This window comes from Marmota marmota, unplaced genomic scaffold (assembly GCF_001458135.2).
Source record: "Marmota marmota marmota unplaced genomic scaffold, marMar, whole genome shotgun sequence".
Lineage (NCBI taxonomy): Eukaryota > Metazoa > Chordata > Mammalia > Rodentia > Sciuridae > Marmota > Marmota marmota.
In genome coordinates this window covers 1,232,137-1,251,226 of record NW_025999990.1, presented here as the reverse complement: position 1 = coordinate 1,251,226, position 19,090 = coordinate 1,232,137, and positions in this window count along the sequence as shown.

Sequence of the window (19,090 nt, the reverse complement as noted above, 5' to 3'; positions counted from 1 at the left end):
TGTCTTCCTTTACCTTCCACTTGCCTCTCCTGCATGGTTGCATTTCTCTCTGGGGCCTATGGAGTGGAGTTTCAGTGCCCCCTCCTCAGATTGTTAGGGCAAGAGGAAGGCACGTGTTTCCCAGAGAATCTGGGTCTTGGTGACAGGCCCCAGCATGAGAAGGCAGTGGAGACCCATGTGTTGCTCCCTGGCATAGCCATGCATCCCATGTTGCCTCCCGGCTCTTAAATTCCCCCCAGCTTTGTCAGCTTTCTTGCTTCTGACATCAAATATGAAGGGTGCCAGGGTAAGATAAGATTATTCCCTTTGGCCTTGGCATACCTAGATGTAAAATAGAAACTATAATAAGTGAATTAGATTTCTGAATTCATTTACCCAAATTTATATTTCATTTACTCATCACATTATTGAAATATGCCCATTTGCAGTCATCACCAACATAGTCAAAGTCGCTCAAACGAAGTAGACTTTGATAGTCTTACGTAGAGATCTAGCCACCATTTATAACATTTCTGAGGGAAAATGTGTTCCAAGTTTTATGTCGCCAACTTACAAATGAGCTTTGGAAACACAATCCATATGTAAGTTGTTAACAATCATCCACGCTACGGCGCCCCTAGCTCTGTGAACATGCTTAGGTGGCCCCAGCCTCCTTAGTATTAAAAGTAGCATTGCCAGAGGATTTCGAATTGGTTTTATTGAAGTTCTTTAGGTTTGAGATAAGATTTCAAAACCTGCTTTCCAACACCTCTGAGCTAAAGGAAGTGTACTTCCTATCCTTAAAAAGTTCCTTTTAAAACAAGACTCTGTCTGTTTACCTTTTATTCCTATGTTAAAATTAATCCGATGCTGGGCTGGGGTTGTGGCTCAGTGGCAGAGTGCTCGCACATGTGAGGCTCTGGGTTCGATCCTCAGCACCACATATAAATAAATAAATAAATAAATAAATAAATAAATAAATAAATAAATGGTATTGTTTTACACTACAACTAAAAAATAAATACTTAAAAAAAAAAAAAAACAATGCTCCACATTGGCTGCCTTGTGACTTCTCTAAGGGACAAGGGAAGTAAGGGAAATGATTAATTTCCAAATACATCAATCAACTCATAGGTATTAAAGAGTTATTTTCACAATGGTGGAGTAGAGTGGGTTCCATTTTCTGAGAAGGAATCCTACTTAGACTATCCTGGGATCGATTGATTGATTGATTTTGCCAAGGAGATTCTGTAAGGTAGATGATACTTTGATTGACTGAAATGGTCTTTGTTATTATGGAAGTAAAAATGCCAGGATTTTAGAGTTGATTTTAATAATGCATAGTGACATTGTGTTCTTGGTCAGACCTTTGCAGCCCATCTCTGGTAGCTTTGTCATGCACGAAGATGACACAGGAAGTACATAAAAGCAGTCAGTCTCTAGGTGGAGGCGAAACAGCGATTCCTGTCACCTGCATCAGCCACCCATGACTCCTGATGGTAGGCCTGGCTGCAGAGGGCAGGGAGCTTTTCTGTGGACTAGAACTACAACTCCTTTCTTTCAAGTTTTCCAGTCTTGTCATTCCTTTCCATTCTTCAGACTTTGCATGTTTCAAAAGTCTTTAGATATCTACAGAGGAAAAGCATACAGTTGACCGAATTCTGAGAGGGAGGAAAGGAACAAACTATGGTCATCTGTAGAAGTTCACAGATCTGGAGCTTGCTGGGGTCAGGGTCGGGGGAGTTCCTGGCTGTGTGTGGGAGGAGTGGACTTGAGATGCTGTGGTTGGATCATGAGTCGGGGCTTGGAAAGCACTTCCTCAAGTTCACTAGCAGGAGTGTGGCAGAATTCAAGGCTTGGTGTCTGAAGACCGCATGGTTGCCAAGCGTTTGAGCGATCCTCCCATCTCTCCATTGAACTAAGAAGCTGAGGCTGGTCAAAAGCACCACGAGATGAGAGAGGTTGGTCCCTTCATCCCTTTTCTGCTGCTTAAACTAAGGGCCACATTCTAGACCCTCTGGGTCACACTATCCTGAACCTGAGATTAGCAGAATTATAGGCCCGATTTCAGGCAGACTTGAGCTTGCATAAGATGAGGGCAAGTGCCTACATGTGTCTTTCATTATTCCATTGCTGTAGGAGATGCTGTTTAAGTTGGCAGATCTACTTATTGAAAGCAAAGCTTGTCACTGGTGAGATTACTGATTTCACCAAAAAAAAAAAAAAAAAGTATCAGATGCCAAGGGAGGGGAGAGTGTAGCATTTAAAAGTGTGGTGAAGCCATCAAGTTAACAAGAAAAAGTAGAATAAAATGTGGTTTCAATTTGTTGTTCTAGGCTCAAGATGATTGTATTTCAATAGTAAACTGCAGGTGTGTGTGTGTGCGCGCACGCGCGCGCATGCATGTGTACACACTTGCTCTCCAAATTTCAGAATCCTAGAAATTATTTAGAATTTCTAATTCTTTCAGTCCCCAGTTCCATACTTTGATAGTAAATTAGTAATTTTCAATGATAAGTAGAACAAGAAATTGTAATTTTAGGCCAGAGGTTCCCAACTTTTTTTTTTTTTTGGTAGATAAGAGATACTTATATTTCCATAAAGCTTTGGAGGCCCAGCATGTCGGGAAAATTTTGAATGACCCATCCTACCTTATTAGCAGTTTTGCTAGGTAAAACCCCACTGCCATCCAGTGGTGACTAGTTATACAACACAGTGGTTACAAAATACACATTTTTCTACTTTATAACCTCTGCTCTTATCCAGATACTTTCCATCATAGTTTTTTTTTTTTTTCTTTTTGAAAGTGATGGGTATGAAACCCGGGGCCTTGCATATTCTATGAAAATACCACTGACTTATTCCCAGCCCCGCAACAGTAATTGACAGAAAAAAACTGATTATGTGACAGGCTTTAGAAATTCTTTTTTTTTTTTTTTTTCTTTTTGGTACTGGGGATTGAACCCAGGAGTTCTTTACCACTGAACTACATTCCCAGCCCTTTTTATTCTTTATCTTTGAGACCGTTTGAGACTGTGTCTTGCTAGATTGCTGAGGCCAGCTGGCCTCCAACTTGGGAATCCTTCTGCCTGAGCCTCCCAATCCTGGGATTGCAGACATGCACCACCATGCCTGCTTTGGCTGAAGAAATTGATGGTGAATAGGAATTCATCTACCTTGTTCCTTCTTCCTAAAAATACTAATTGTCTGTATTAATCTTTTTTCCTCCTTAAATTAGTCATAATATGTCTGTTTTTCCTTGAACAAATGTTTTGTTACTTTGGCTAAAGAATTAGTGTCTGGTGCTATTCTTGCTTGTCAGTTTTACTTTAAAGCCAGTTTCACTTCTATCTTTGTATTTATACTTTGACCTGTGGTTTAACAATTTTCTAGTATGTTTCATGACACTTATCCTACATTTCAGACAAAGATTTATGTGTCCCATAGGGTCTAAGTTGGACTTGGAGCAAGAGTCAACTAGCAAATGAAATTATTCTGTCCTGTGAAAGGTTCCAGCCTTTTAAAACTAGAGTCTGAGAAATAAAAAATAAAAAATAAAATTCTTGGGAAGAAACTGGGTTTGTGAGTACTTGGCTAGAAATTTTAGGAAAGGAAAGAACATTTCCTCTGGCCTCAGGAGCACATTCAATGTGAAATATTATTGTTTTTAAAAGAGCCAAGCTTAAATTTATCTTTGGGTTATTTATTTGACTTGAAAATAAACGGATCTAGTCCTTATTAAAAATGTTCAGAATCCTATTTTAAATAAAATGGTATTTTACTAAGTTGGGTGAGAGGCTGCCAGCATGAACTATTAATTGAAGCAGCTGGGACTCATAGAGGTGTTTGCAAATATCTACTGCTAGTTGGGGAATTGGTGAAATCTGGTACAAGTGAGTTCCAGCTGCACCCATTTGCCTCATTAGAGTTCTTTATGGTAAATGAGACACATGCTTTCTACGTGCTTTCATGTAGTCTATACTCTGAGCACTTAAGTAAGCAGGTGGAAAGTTTATTCATTCAGAAAAATGAAAACGACCAACCATGGGCCCATCTATATCCACTCCAGGAAAGAGCCATTCAATATCTTCCTTATATTTTCCCATGGATCTCATTTTGGTTTTTGCATTTTAGTAATCTTTCCAGCATTGTGAATGATGTTTAAATGTTGACCTTTTGGTTATCAATGTGGACAGTAAATATGAATCTTCACACTCAAATATGATATAAATCAGTTGACCAATCAGTATGGGAGCAAACTTCTGACGGTCCCTCTGTGAACTCCCTATTCATCCTGCAATCACCATATCTAGAGCTGGAACAAAGAAACAGTCCTTAGAAATAACCAAAATATCATCTGTTTGGGTGCTTTATTATTTTATATGGTTAGTTCCCATCTCTTGTCCTCTCCTGTCATCCACTAGAATAGAACATCAAAGGTTTACTGAAAAGAAATTTGAATCATGGGATTGAATATTTGAAAAGCACCATAGGGATCATCTACTCCCATTTCTTATTCCTTCAAAAGCAAAAAATCTAAAAAAGATGCATGATGCTGTAGGACATTGGAATCTCTTCCCAAAGGAGACATCTTCTCAAGTCATTTTCATCTTAGATCTTTATCCAAAAGGGTTTTCCTCCAATTCCAGTGCTGGGAATTGAACCCCAGGGCCTCAAGTTAACTGTGCAAAAACAAAACAACAACAACAACAAAAAAAACACTGTACCACTGATCTACACCCTCAGCCCCTGAGAAGGGGTGTTTTTACACAGACTTTATTTTAGTGAAGCCTCCAATAAAAGAAAAAAAGACACAGTGTTGCGATTCTAAGGACCGGGTTGTGGTATGTACTCTGAATGTTGGTTTAATATATAAATCGCTCTTAATCTTGGAGCTGGTGTAAATGGACTGATAAGTGTTTTGGTCAGTCAGAAGTTGTAGCTTACTTTTTCCAATGTTGATATGATTCAAGGGAAGACACCCTTGGAAGTACTTAGCTGTGTTTTATATCCATAATCATGTTTAAGTTTTAAATTTTATATAATACAGGGGAGCAGATTGCATCAGTACAGTCTTTTTCTTCTTTCTTCAATGAGGCAAACAAAGCAGTATCTTAAATTAAATCAGGGCTTCCTGAGGTTCTGGAATCTTATTCCTAATTTTACTGCTGGGTAACCTCCAAACCCTTTCTTGCCTTTGTCCCTAGTTAACACCAGTCAGGACGTGAGCGAACAAGATGCTGCTCTGAGACAGAATCTGCTGTGGAGGGAGCCTTCAAGGGGATTAAATCTGGAATGGCCTAGAACATGTTTAATCACTGGGTTGCTTTAGAGTTTAATTTCTGAGACTTCTAAATGGGTGATGAAATTTTGAAGCATCTGCTTTTCTAAAATTACCAAAGGAGGATTGTTTCAATCCCTGATTTGCAAGGAAACCCCCCTCCCCCTTTTTTTTTTTTCAGTCCTGTCAAAAATTTTATCAGATAAAGAATTTTTTCATGCCATGGACGGGGAAAAATAACCCATTCTTACTGATGAAGGGAAGTGTGTATAGGAGCAAATAGTGGATTCAGAGCTTTTCCAGAGTCTTTGGAGGTATTCATTCTTGACAAAGTTGTATACAAATGGTGTCATACCTGGGTCAGCCTCCAATGCAGCCTCTTACTTCAGCAATGTGGTAAACAAATGTCACTCACTTGTTACCTGCTTCTTCATGACCCAATAGATCAGGCATTAATTTGAAGTCATGCTCTGCAAAATAGTCCTTGGGAAAAATGGGTTAGTAATGGGGGTGGAAGAAAACCTTTCAGTTTTCATTTTAAGTCTCAGCCTCATTACTTTCTTAGTATTCTTTTACCGTGCCAGTCTAACGTCAGCCTCACTGTGCTTCTTCTAAAGGGAGGAAATCAAAGGGTAAAAGTGAAAGATACTGGCTGTCAGTATGAAATGCCTACTTCCTATACAGCACTGGAATCCTATTGTTATTCATGGTTAGTGTAGGGGAGGGAGTATAACATGCAGAGTCATGATGTTCTTATGCCCTTTGGAGGATTATGCTTTGTGCAATTCCTAAAATGGGGTGATTATTTGGGATTTTGATGGGCAAGATATTGCATTTTAAAATGCTAGTAACACCTTCACAAACCGCAAAGGCCTGGGCTTTGCAGGTGGAGTAGCCGAGTACCTTTGCGGTGTGGTTTTATTATTTCTCTGAAGCACCTGCTTGCAAGGAGTGGGACCCTGAATTCATAAGGGTGGATTCACAGAAGTCTTTAAAACCAAGTATCTGTTGATGCAAAATAGCACAGAGTTCAAAGCAACTTTGATTTCCCCAACTAGATGTTTTTCTGTTCTTTAATGAAAACAACCGACCACCCCACTCTGCTTTTCTCTTTAAGTAGTTGTTGTTTTTCTTTTGATCACACACATATTTGGTAATCTTTTAAGTGCTACATACATTAAGGTATCCTTGCTCCACTTCTTTCCCACTGTGGCTTGAAGTTGATGGTCTTTGAAGCCCCAGCTGTGGTCATGGTTGGGCATCCTGAGCCATCTCTGGCCTCAGCTGTGCAGAGTTGACTGGAGTGTTTTAGTCGTCTTAACTTGACCCAGTCCAATGATCCATTCGTTTAAAAAGTTCTGAAGATCCACATATGTGGGCATTTGTTTTCAGGGAAGTTTGTAACTGAAATGGTATAATTAGAAGAATTTGGCTCAAGGCCTGTTAACATCACCACATGATATGTAAAGCAGAAAGCTTCACTGGTCCTTTATATTTCATAATTTCATTTTTTTTTTTTTTTCCACATCAGTGTCAGATCCTCCTCAGAGAGGCTGGCTTTTGAATGAGGAAAGACCAGAGAGACCGTAAGGGACTGAGCAGTCTCATAGACTGGAGAGGATGCTCAGCAGGAGGGGGGAGATAATGGAGAAAGAAAATTATTACCAAGTTGGGGGAAAGGGTTGGAAAGGATGATGCAGATGCTCTTGACAAGCCTCGTGTTCTTCAGCTTTGCTGGGCCTAGTTGGATTGAATGTTGGTACATTCACCTGCCAGTCGTGGCTTGGTGACCCAGAAAGCACAAGTGGGCAGTGGGTGGTACATTAGTGCTTGTCCTATAGTACAGAATATCCTCCTCAGGTAGGCCACTCCAGGGAGAGGGCAGATGTGCTTTATGGGGGCTTCCTTGGCCATAGTTGTTTTCTGTTCCACAGGGACCCAGGATGCCGTGTGGTTTAGTCTGAGGTGGAAACTGTGCACTCAGCCAAGCTCAGCTCACCCCCATTATCTCATAGGCCTTTTCTTTTATTGTCATTTTTTTCCCTTTAGCATTTTAAATTATAGGTGCAAAAGTAAAGGGATTCATAACTCAAAAGGAAACATGGACAGTGGACAATAGGAGCTGCTGCTTCCTTAGAAGTTCCCAAGACCCACAAATCTCACTCCTCCTGTGTAGCAGGAAGCTGGCTGGAATGCAGGGATAACCATGGAGGTGTAACCCGTTTATATAGGGCTGGTGTTCCTGATTTCATGTTGGTCATTTTGCCCCTTCAGCTTAATGTAGTCATGATAGCCAGTTGGGATGGTTATACCTAGAAGGTACTTTGTTCATTCATATGCTGCAAAATTATGTTCTCCTTCCTTTGTTGGATAATGTAATGTTCTGTTCTTGTTGCCTTTCCTGAATGATAATTTTTATTATTATTAATGCCTTTTAGCCATTTATCATGTTATCATATGATCTGAGTTAGAAACTGTTTGCTACTTCCAGTTTCTGCCACCCAGGGGAAAAAAATATTAAAAAAATAAAACACCTTATATTCAGAGAAAAACAATGGCAGCTTGGCTTTTTAAAGGCAACTCTCTTCTGGATATGAGCTGTGCCACTCACTGTTGCTTGGATGTGTCTAGTAGGAGATGGGTCGAAGCTTCACAGGCTGTCTGCTTGATCCCAGAGAGCACAGGCACCGAAAGAAAGAAAGACAATGGTTGATTGCATGAGGTATCACTGAAGGCCTCAGTTCCCTTCACAGCCTTTTATAGCTGGAGTCTGAGCCCAGAAGCATTCTTATTGTAACCAATACAGTTGAAAAAATAATTTTTTAAAAATTAACACATTCATTAACCTGTATTTTTTTTATCCATTCTATCCTTTCTTTTTGTCTTTCTGCTTTTTTAACCTGCATGTTCTACAAAGAGAATGTGCTAGAGACTGGATTTGAGGATGCTGGACTACAAAAGCATACACTGTTGGACCATCCTGTCAAGGAAGATGGCTTCCTAAGGTGCCTGTGTCTGCTTCTTACGCTGGGTAGACATTTCTACCTCTACTCTTTTTATTGTAACTTTTGCTCATTTGTCTTGTAGGTAATATCGGACATGTTAATGACCTCTAATTTTATAAATAAAATTACTGCAGCCCATATTGTCCAGATGTGAACCTAAGCAGACCTAGAGTTTTTTGACTTAATGGCTGAATGATGCCAGCCTTCCCCTGGTAATTGAACCTTCTGTCATCTGCAGTCAGCAGACAGTCTGGAACAGGAGGCACACAGACACACTTCATGCTCATTTTAAGGAGAGCCAGAAGCAGATGGAGAGCCCTCAGATGCACCAATGTTATTAATCACACCATTTCTGAAGATCCCACTTTACAGGCTTGCTTACTATGCCGACTCCAACCAGACACTGAGACGAACACTGTGAGACCCTACTAATAGCATTTGAGCAGGTTCTTACGGTGTGACGAACACTACTGCTCAGCTCCCAGTCAGCTCAGGCACAGTGCCTTCATGGGAGGAGTCAAACTCTTCTTCTTGATGTGCAAACAGGATAAGAACACAGAACTCTCATTGAGGAATGTGGCTCCTCTCTTGCATGTGTTTATAATTTTGATTTCAAAGCTTACACATTCTCCAGATAACCAAACCACACTGAGGAGAAAGAGAAGACCCCAAAAGTTGTGCCACTCAGTGTAGGGTTCACCAGCCATACATGAATGCCACCGGAGTCCTTGGAATATGGCTGCTATGAAATTGAGATATTCCACAAGTGTGAAATAAAACATATTAAATCTGCAAAATTTCTAGGTAAAGCTTTTTATTAATTATATGTTGAAATGATAGTATTTTGCATATGTAGGATGCTAAACAAAAGATTAAAAGGTTAAATTTTGCTTTTTTTTTTTTAAACTTTGTAATGTGGCAGCAAGAAAATGGAAAATTACATATGTGGTCGACATTTGGACCCCTCTATTTATAGAAAGTCATCCTTCCTCTGAATTCCTGGTTCAAACTCTATTTGATGACTGTGTTATGCATTTTGTTTGATTTCTTTTCATGTGTAGTGGTGTTTTCTCTTCTGTATTAATGGCCAGCTGATAGAAGGTAGGACTATGGACACAGTTGGTCTCATTGTGATTTTCAAGAGTGAGGAGGGTTTGCTGTCACCAGGACTGGCAGGTTCTGTTCTCATTTGGTTGGCATAAATCAGGTATGCTAAATACTCTGTGAATATCTTAGTAAAAATACATTACATAGAGAAATAGGCCAGTTTAAAAAAAAAAAAAAGTGGCTGTTCTTGAGCTCTACTTCTTAGGTCTGTTCTTTGGCTAGAGAATTCTTTCTAACTTCATTATCTGGCTCTTGACAGTTCATTTCCCAAATATTTAATTAGTCCATTAGGATCCCTTGGAAGGGTGCTGCCTTTGTGGCCTCTAAACTCAATGACCTCTTGTCAGTTATATCCTGGCTGTGACTGGCACAGCTGTGTGAGCCTGGACAACTGACTTAACTTTTCTGAGCCTCACTTTTTCCTTCTTTAAAATGGGAATAATGATAGAACCATCCTCATGGTATTGTAAAAGATTGTATTATTTTGGGGATTATGCCTAAAGTACATCAAAATGTGAGTCATGATTATTGGCATCTTTATAGCAAGAGTCTCGAGGGCAGTCTTTAGTTTGTTTCTGATCTCATATAATTTGTGGTTATTTCCCACTACCATGTTTCCCCCTTCTGTTTATTGTTGTTTTTTTTTTAAACTGGTGCTTTGTAGATACATATAAAAGTGAAATTCACTATGATATAGTCACACATGTACATAGCAACAGTTTTGAGAATGTTCAAAGAATGAAATAACTGAATGACAAGTTAGTCAGAGAGGAAAGAATAAACTTATCAAGATCTAGGTTTTTGGGGAACAGTAGTTTCCTCTGAGTGTCACGACTTCTAGGTAACCTCCTTTGGTGTTCTGTCACTGATGTTTGTACTCACTGGCTGTAGATCATGAGATAATTTTCTTCCCTACTTCCCATCTCTTAGAGCCCAGCAGTGCTATGCGTACATGGTCAAAAATCTAAAACCACCAAAAGGTATTTGCATTGAGAAGTGATTTAATTCAGAAAGTCAGAAGAAGGAGAACTGGGGAGAAATCTAACAAAGTTTAAAGAGAAAGATCTCTGGGTCCATGTAAACATGGGTTGTAATCTCTGCTTTGCCAAACACTGGTCAAGTGACCTTCAGGTGGTCGCTTCACCTCTCAGTCCTTCCCAAGCACAAAATGAGATTGATGTGCTGTCATGACTAGAGGAAGAGCCCTAAGTGTCTAGTGTTGTGTCCAGGTCAGTGACCGTCCCCCACCCCCACATCCTTCGCCTGGCCAGCTTCCTGTTGCTTTGTCTCATGATCTTCCCTTCCTGCAAAATCATTATGCTTAGAAACGCATTAAAATCATTTTCTCTAATTTGTAGCATTCATGACTGTGGAATTAAGAACATAGGGTTGGTTGTCTTCCATTAGGTCTACCCTCAGAGGTCAGAGGAATTTTTCAGTCCTTTTGAATTTGCTGTTGATTCTGGCCAAATGAAAATTTATATCTAAGCTGAAAACACTTATTTGACCCTCCATGCTTCAGATTAGAAATTATTGGTGAATGAAACCTATGACATAAATGAATGCTGATACTGTCCCACTTTATTGAACTTTATTTATTCCCCCCCACCCCACCACACTTGAAATTATTCATGCTTGGTGCCCACTCCAAATATCCTCTAATTTTTTTGCTGGAGTTGCAATGGCATGGTGACTATGAAGCATACAGTTATTTTAAAAGTAATCCATGATAACATGTAAATTTAATAATTTTGGATTGGCCATATGCTCTCCTTGACTTCCTCTCCAAATCAGAATTTAAGAAATAGAGGCTATTTTAGAACATCTAGCTAAACTTTGTGATGACTTCACTGATCTGCACAGTGAGGCCCAGAGATATTGAATGTTTTCCCCCAAAGTTACCCAACCTGTTAGCAAAGCAATCTAGAGCACACTCCTCACCCATTGTCTAGTTTTTTTTTTTTTTTTTCCTACTGCTGCACAGTGGCTTTTTGATTGTTTCCCATAGAACACAGTGACAATTGTGCCTAAAGAAGGTATTTAATCATACTTATTATTTTTTAAACAGAAGTCATAAGAAGGATGCAATTGTGCTATAGATCCATTTCCTGGCTTTCTGTATAGGTTACACTAAATGGCCCCAAACAGTAGTAATTCATGAAGGAAAACAAATGGGTCATCAGAAGGCTGATGCAAAAAATGACCAACAGGGGGAAACCTAATACAACCTTTTGGATTAATTCTTTAATCCCCCTTTAAAAAAAAAAAAAAAATACCCAAGCTCCTCCTGGAGCCAACAAAAAACATCTGTTGTTTTATTTATAGCCACAATTTCTAAGAAGCATATTCTATAGCAGATGAAAAAGTAGTTGACAGCTCATAATTCACGGAGTTACTGAGGCCTGATCTGATAGAACAAAATGTACAAAACTCCCTCTTATGTTTCAGGGCCTATCACTTCCTTTTCAGCCGAATAGAGAAGTGACCCAGCAGAGAAGTGGAGCATAGATCGTGACTGTCATTAGGAAAGAGGCAGCTCTGAGCTGATAATGCAGAAAGGAAGACCCCGCAGGGATAACGATTACTTTCACCTTTGGGCCCTCTGTGCCCTGAGTCATGGGCACTTTTTCATTAACAACATCACAGGTATTTCCATTATAGAAAACCAACACTTTCTCACCATTCCCACTTTCAGCCAGGAAGTTTCTGCAGTGTTCCGTCTTCAGGTTGTTACCAGCGTACCTCTATCAAGAATCTCAAGTGTTGATTAAAATCACTGATTTTACAGTTCCCTGAGTCCAGCTTAATCTTTCCCTCACTCCTTTTCTTTCACCAGTTAGCTCCAGTTCATATCGACAGAAGCACTTTACCCTATTGACTTTCCAGCAATTATTAGAATATGTCGCTTCTGAGATATCACCTGTTTGTCAGCTCATTTCTGACAATCAGATATGATCAGTGTATGTTTTATATTTTGCGTCAGTTCTATCTATAGCTCCTCCTGTAGGTCTCAGTTAAAAAAAATAGATTGGTCTAGCACAAGTTACTTTTGATAGCAGAGAACTGTTTATCATCCTGAGCTTTTTTTTTTAATAATTTAATCATAAGGTCCAAATTGGCCCATTTAAAATTCTTAAATTCATACTAGAATAAATCCATGAATTTCCTTAGCTGAGAGGTGAATAGTCTCCTGTTCTTGCACTGATGATCATGGTATCTTGTGAAATATGAGAATTTATTAGCACACCAGAATTAATCATCTCTGTCTGAGGTGGTGAAAGTATATTGCATCATTTCTTTAAAACTGTAACCCTTCACATGATTGTTAAAGGTTGTGTTTACTTTTATATTGAAATTGTTGTACCTTATATTACGTATGAATAGCTCAGTTCTGTATTGGTGATTTTGAAAACTTTGGTAATTAGAAAAAGCTGACTGAACGCTCTCTCATGAATTACTTCTGCATTAGCTGGAGGAATTGTTTGTTCAGTATTTCCAGGCCCCTTGTCTTTCTCTTTTTTTTTCCCCCTTTTTCTCCCTACTTCCACTACCAGTTCATCTTTACTCCCCTGCCTCCCAAACTGGGACCCTTTAACTCCCTTCACATACCTCTTAAGGTTTCATTTTGGAATCCTTGGAAATATAAATCGTAAAATATATATTCTTAAAAATTATTTGCAGGTCCTTTCCCTACCTGATGATTAACCCAAAGAGTCTGTTATACCTTATTGGAAGTGATAAGTTGGCAGGTTATTTTTAGATGAATAAAACCCATTACATCCTTGGGGAAGAATGTGCTTAGTTTAGCCTTATGAGAAAATATTTAATAAATGCTGTCCTGAAAATATTTAGCCTGGCTGAGTGGGCTGGCAAGAGTTCCATCCTGATAAAGCAGAAGTGATGGTGAGAGGCTGGCTGGACAGTACAAGCTCAAGTTGAACAAATGCCTGTCTTGTCACCAAGGCTTGTAACTGTCACCAAATGCTTTTCCACTGGCATCCTGAAAAGATTTTTCAACCTCTTTTGGCTTTGTAACCTCCAGAGTGTTGTCATGCAGTCTGTCTGTCCCAGGAGGTAGACTAGATTCAAGGAGTGATTAATGTTGGCCTAGAGGTCAATTTGTTTTTTATAATCTCAGCTTTACCACTCTTAGTATTAGCATGACTTTAGGCAAATTATTTAACTTTTCTTAATCTCAGTTTCCTCATCTGTAAGAAGGGGGCAGTTAATACTCACAAGGTTATACAGATTAACTGAGATAAAGCACTGAGCATAGTTTCCATTGCAAAGTGTTCAATACATGGGAACCGTCAGGAGGAGAGAGGTAAACTTGTAATTTCTCTCTACCTCCTTCCCAAACCACACTCCAAATTTAAGGAGCCCAGTCCTTGGCTGTAACATACTGTGGGACCTTGTTCACACCATTCCTCCCCACACAGTGGTACCCAGATGCACAGAGCTCTTTTCTCTGTTGATACCTAATTAGGGAGGATATCAGACCTAATTCACTGTGACAGCTAGACCCTCGACTCATTCAGCATCATCTGCCCAACACAAGTTTAGATGTTTGATCACTGGACTCCAGTGCAAGGCCAGCCTGTGAAGCCCAAGGCATGCAGGCATATGTTATCAGTATGAGAGTGAATCACTGAGATTCTGTCTCCCACAGTGATTTTCTCTGTTAGGCTCATCCTTAATTCATACTGCTTAAAATGTGGTCTGAGAACCATCAGGGCATTACTTGGGAGCTTATTGGAAATGCAGAATCTCAGACCCCACCCTACCTCAGGCCTTCTGAAGCAGGTTTATTTATACACACACGAAAGCTTCAGAAGCATGACCCCAAACCTATACCCTTGGGAATATCTGACATCCAGAGAAGGTTTTACTAAATACCAATACAATTTGTATTTGATAATGACTTTTTGGTTAAGGTTTTCCCCCATCTTTGGGTATAGTTACTGATGTATTAGTTCAGGTTACCCTAGCATAGACTGGGTGGCTGCAACCTCAGAAACATTTCTCACATTTCTACTGGCTGCATCTGAGGTTAGGGTATGAAAATGGTTGGGTTCTGGTGAGGTCTGTATCTGTGGCCTGTAGATGGTTACCTTCTTGCTGGGTCCTCACATGGGAAGAATGGGGAACAAGCTCTCTGATGTCTGTTTTTATAAGGGCACTAGTCCTATCACCAAGGTCCCAACTCCATGAGCTCATCTCAACTCAGTTATCTCCCAAAGGCTCTGTCTTGAAATAGTGTCACTTTGGGTGGTAGGGCTTTGTGTGGGAGACATGATTCAGCCCACAGAAATTGACTTCTGTGCCTTACTTTGAAATTCATTTAAAAAGATAAATATCTATCAGATTTATGACAAAATGTTAATTGCAGAATCAAGGTGGAGGACATATGGGCATTCACTGAACAGTTCTTTCAACTTTTCAGTATGTTTAAAAATGTCAGAGAAAAAAAGCCAGCTCTCTGTAGTTATTTAGAATGGAATCTGGTGGTTCTTTTCGCCTCTGATTTTCATCCAAGCTGTCTTAAAACTGCCTGTTCTATTCAGCTGGATCGGTTTTTCTCTTTGGCAGCTCTTCCCTCTCTCTTCGAGCTGTCTCCTTGGTCAGCCAATGCCTGCTGACCATCCTGTCAGTGAGGTTCCAGCCTGGATCCAACACCTCTGTCTGGGCTCCAGCAATATCTTTCTGTCCACTCCCTTTTTTTACCCCAGCCTTCTCCCCACCAGGGGATCCTGCAATTGCTTTTGACATCAGGGTTCTCTGGTTTATTATGTTTAAGCATTTACAACATTACAGTTTATAAGTTTGACTCTGAAATTTATGGTTAAGTCTGTGTGGGAAAGAAGTGAGCGCCTCTGCCTCTGCAAGTTCACCCCCAGTTAGAGATTGTGTGGTTCTCCTGGAGTGCTTCACCTCCTTCTGCTACCCATGGGGGTTCCCACTGCTTTGCTGTTTATAGTGTTGATTATCCACATGTAAAGGAGTGTGTGGTTAAGGAGAATGTATTTATTGACTTTCTTACTTGGGGAAGGGAATATGAACACTGTTATTATCAACTTGAACCCACTAGGAAGTATGATGGCTATTCCCTTATAGAATAGGATGAGCAGCATATATCTGTGTGGTAATAACACCTTCATTGTAATGCTCCCTTAAATTAGAGACCTTGACAGGAATTTTTGGGAAATGTGTCATAGGTTTCTTTTCTTGACTGTGACTCTTCTATTGTGATGGATGGAAGCCATGCTGAACTCATGTTTATGAGCTTTGTGACATTGGCCAAATGGCTTCATTTCTCTCATTTTAGTCTCCTTGCCTGTAAATTGAGGAAAATAAAGCCTATCCATCTCTGATCTGCTATGAAAAATAAAACCATGTCTGTAAAATAGTGTGGGGATGCACTCCTAGTTGATATAATATTCGTTTATGCACTCAACAAAGAGCAAGTGCCACTGTATGTATGGTGTGTGTTCTTCCTTTCTTTCTGTCCTTTCTGAAGCTTCTGGGTCAGGTGTCATATGAAGTCTTTCTGAGCCAACAGACCAAAAGGCTACTTCTCTTCTATCATTGACTTCTGAAATCATTCAGATTCAACTGCTTTTCTGGGTAGGGAGAGGGGAGGGGAATCCCTTTCTTCTTCATTTACCTCCTTCCCAGCATTTTAATTTGCTAAACACCATAAATTGTCATCTTTAAATCAGATTCCAATTTAGGTGATAAGAATCATAGTTAATTAGGCTGCCTGTCAAAGATTAAGTGTAATCTTGCATTTCCTGATCTCTTTACTCCAAGGCTTTAGCCAAGGCCATCAGAAGAGAAGCCGTAATGTCTGCTTATGCTTAATAAGAAGATCTTTGCCTGCCGTTTGTTTCTGATGTCAATCTGTTGTCTAGAAATAAAACCAAATGGGCAGAGGGTCTCACATCCCTGTCATTTGTTTTTAAGCTGTGGATCAGAAGAGATGAAGTGGCAGAAGATAAACTTGGAGATATTAAAGACTACTAACTTTGGGGTATCTGAAAAGATTTGCAGACTTCAAGTTTAAATCTGTTGGCAACTCCTTTAATTCCCTCCTACTAGTTATCTCTGAAAATAATGCAGTTATGTTTGAAGATTTATTTTCACATCTACTCTTTCTACTCCTATTTTCAGTTGCCCATACTTTTTTCTCTCTTCTCCTCATCCAAAAAAGTCCTTGTTTTCTGCCAAGCTTAATGTAATTTATTACATAATCATTCCTAGTTCATTTTTTCTCCTCATTCAGAAAACTGGAGTCAAATAACTCAAAGAGGTTAGTATCACAGGAAAAGTGTAATAAATTGAAAATGATATTTGAGTTGACTTCTGAAAAAATATCGAATATTACTTATAGAACAAAGGCAAAATATTAACAACTACTCTATCAAAGCTACTTCTAACATGCCTCCTTTAAAAAGTACCAAGAAGACTCTTGCTGTCTTAATTATAATTGTTTTTGTCTTAAAATTTGCCATTGTGATTAAGTATTTCAATTGTTAGCAATATTAATCAAGATTATATGAGTAATTCTAACATTAATAAAGATTATGCTATCTGTACACTGGAAGCTATACCTACCATATATATGTGTGTGTTATACTCTAATTTATATGCATAAATTTATATATGTACATACATATATAAGTTATATATACAATACATGCACACATACATATATAATTTACTTAATCTTATTTTCTCATGTAATTCCCATTTTATAAATGAAAAAACTGGGGTCCAAGCTGATTGACTTCCCTACTATACTAAGAGCAATCATCAGGATTAACATGCAGACCTCTGGCTTCAAACCTATGACTTTTAATCACAAGCAATTATCAAGTGAGTACCAAAAATAAGGATCCATAGTTGGAGTTGTGCTTTGTTTTTGTTTTTTAGCGTCAAAGTACAGTGTTTAAGGTGGTGTTGCCTATAGAACTTACGAAGTTTAAAATTCAGGGTACTAACTAATGTAGGTATAAACTATAAATGTGTTTATAGGTTTATTTAGAAAAAAAATTGGGATTTGTTTAACTTTTGCCCATCAGAATGTTTCATTTGAAGTCATGAAACAGATTATTTCAGGCAGAAACAAAGTTTTGATTCAGTGGCAGTTAGACTAACATCTTGATTTAATATTGATCCATGTTTGCATATATAATTTCTGTGTATTTTGTGTTGCATTTTTAGAGGAAAGCAGCAAAATTTCACACACTTCCAAGCCGCTTCCATCAGGAATGAAATACTTGGCTGGGGCCATCTCTGGAGTCCCAGTGTTTCAGCTTAAACTTTCCACTTGGCCCTGCCAGGCACTAACTTTAAAATATCTCTTTTTAATGGAGAACGCCTCCAAAGGTGCAGCTGTGTGCTGGTTTCATCTTGCACTTCACAGCGGTGTTGGCACCGCTTAGTGCAAAGAATGCCACCCTCTCCCACACACTGCTGGTGCCCAAGGATTGTTGAGGCCTGTCCATGGTAGTGGTTTGGGAAGGCTTAAGTTTGAAAAGAAGGCTTTCTTCTGTTGCATGTGATTGGCTGTCACCAGGATGGGTGGGTGGGTTGCGGGGGTGGTGGCATCAGTGGAAGATGCAGCCTCTGATGTGTCATCAAAGTTCTTTCTACAGTTTCGTACACCTGGATCCCTGGTGATCTTGTCAATGTTGAAAATGATTCCTCCTTTCTTTTGAAATAGTGTGTGTGTCTTGGATTCACTACTTTTAGACCTTTTAGCTCTTCTTTCTTTATTTTTCCTTACCTGATACTGATTTCTTTTTTATCAAAAAAACAAAAATAAAGGGACAAACTCAATTAAGTGGACAAAAGGGGTTGGATTGTAGTAGTGGAATCTACAAATTCCACCAGATTCTTCAGAGTGGACCTGGTTCTCCAGACTTTAGACAATGTGCTACAGCTGCCCTCAAAACCAAAATGCAGTTCTTATTCTGGTATAAAAATCATGCTAGCAGATGAAATCCAATGAGAATTTATATGTAAACTTTAGAAGGATCACACTTTGTCAATTTGTGTTTTACTTATAACTCTACCCTATATGTTTTATATTTTAATTATTTTTATTCCAATTATGTTTTGGTTTATCAAATTGTAGATGTGATACTTTATTATGAACTGGTCAAAGAACAACTTACCAAGTTTGGTAATTCCTAAAATTGCCATTTCCCTTTAAAATCCCTTAAAATGAAATTTATGAAAAAAATATAGACCTACCTTTATGTTTCCCTTCTGTTACATATGCTGATAGGGTAGTGTTTGTTTTGTTCAGTATAAGAAAAGTATTTGTGGGAAAGGATCCTTTTGTGAACTAAACATCCACTTAGCAACAGAAATGGTTTATAGTTTATCAAAGAAAATAAAAGGGTATACACTTTCATATTAGAGTGTTTTTAAATTTTACAATGCTTTTAAATGTTTTTAAATTTTACAATGGAATGAAAGGAATAATTGATTTTAGGGTTGTTGTAAGAATATTTTACTTTAGAATATCTTTTAGAATTTTGATGGTAATTCTGATGCCCAAAGTTAGTGAAATGAACTTACAAACTTCTTGGGTAGGGCTGCCATATTCCCTATGTCTAAATATTTCACAGGGGAAGTGGACTGAATCACAGATATTGTACTAGGGAATAGGAAATCCTTGAATTGTTTTTTTTTTTTTTTTTTTTTTTAT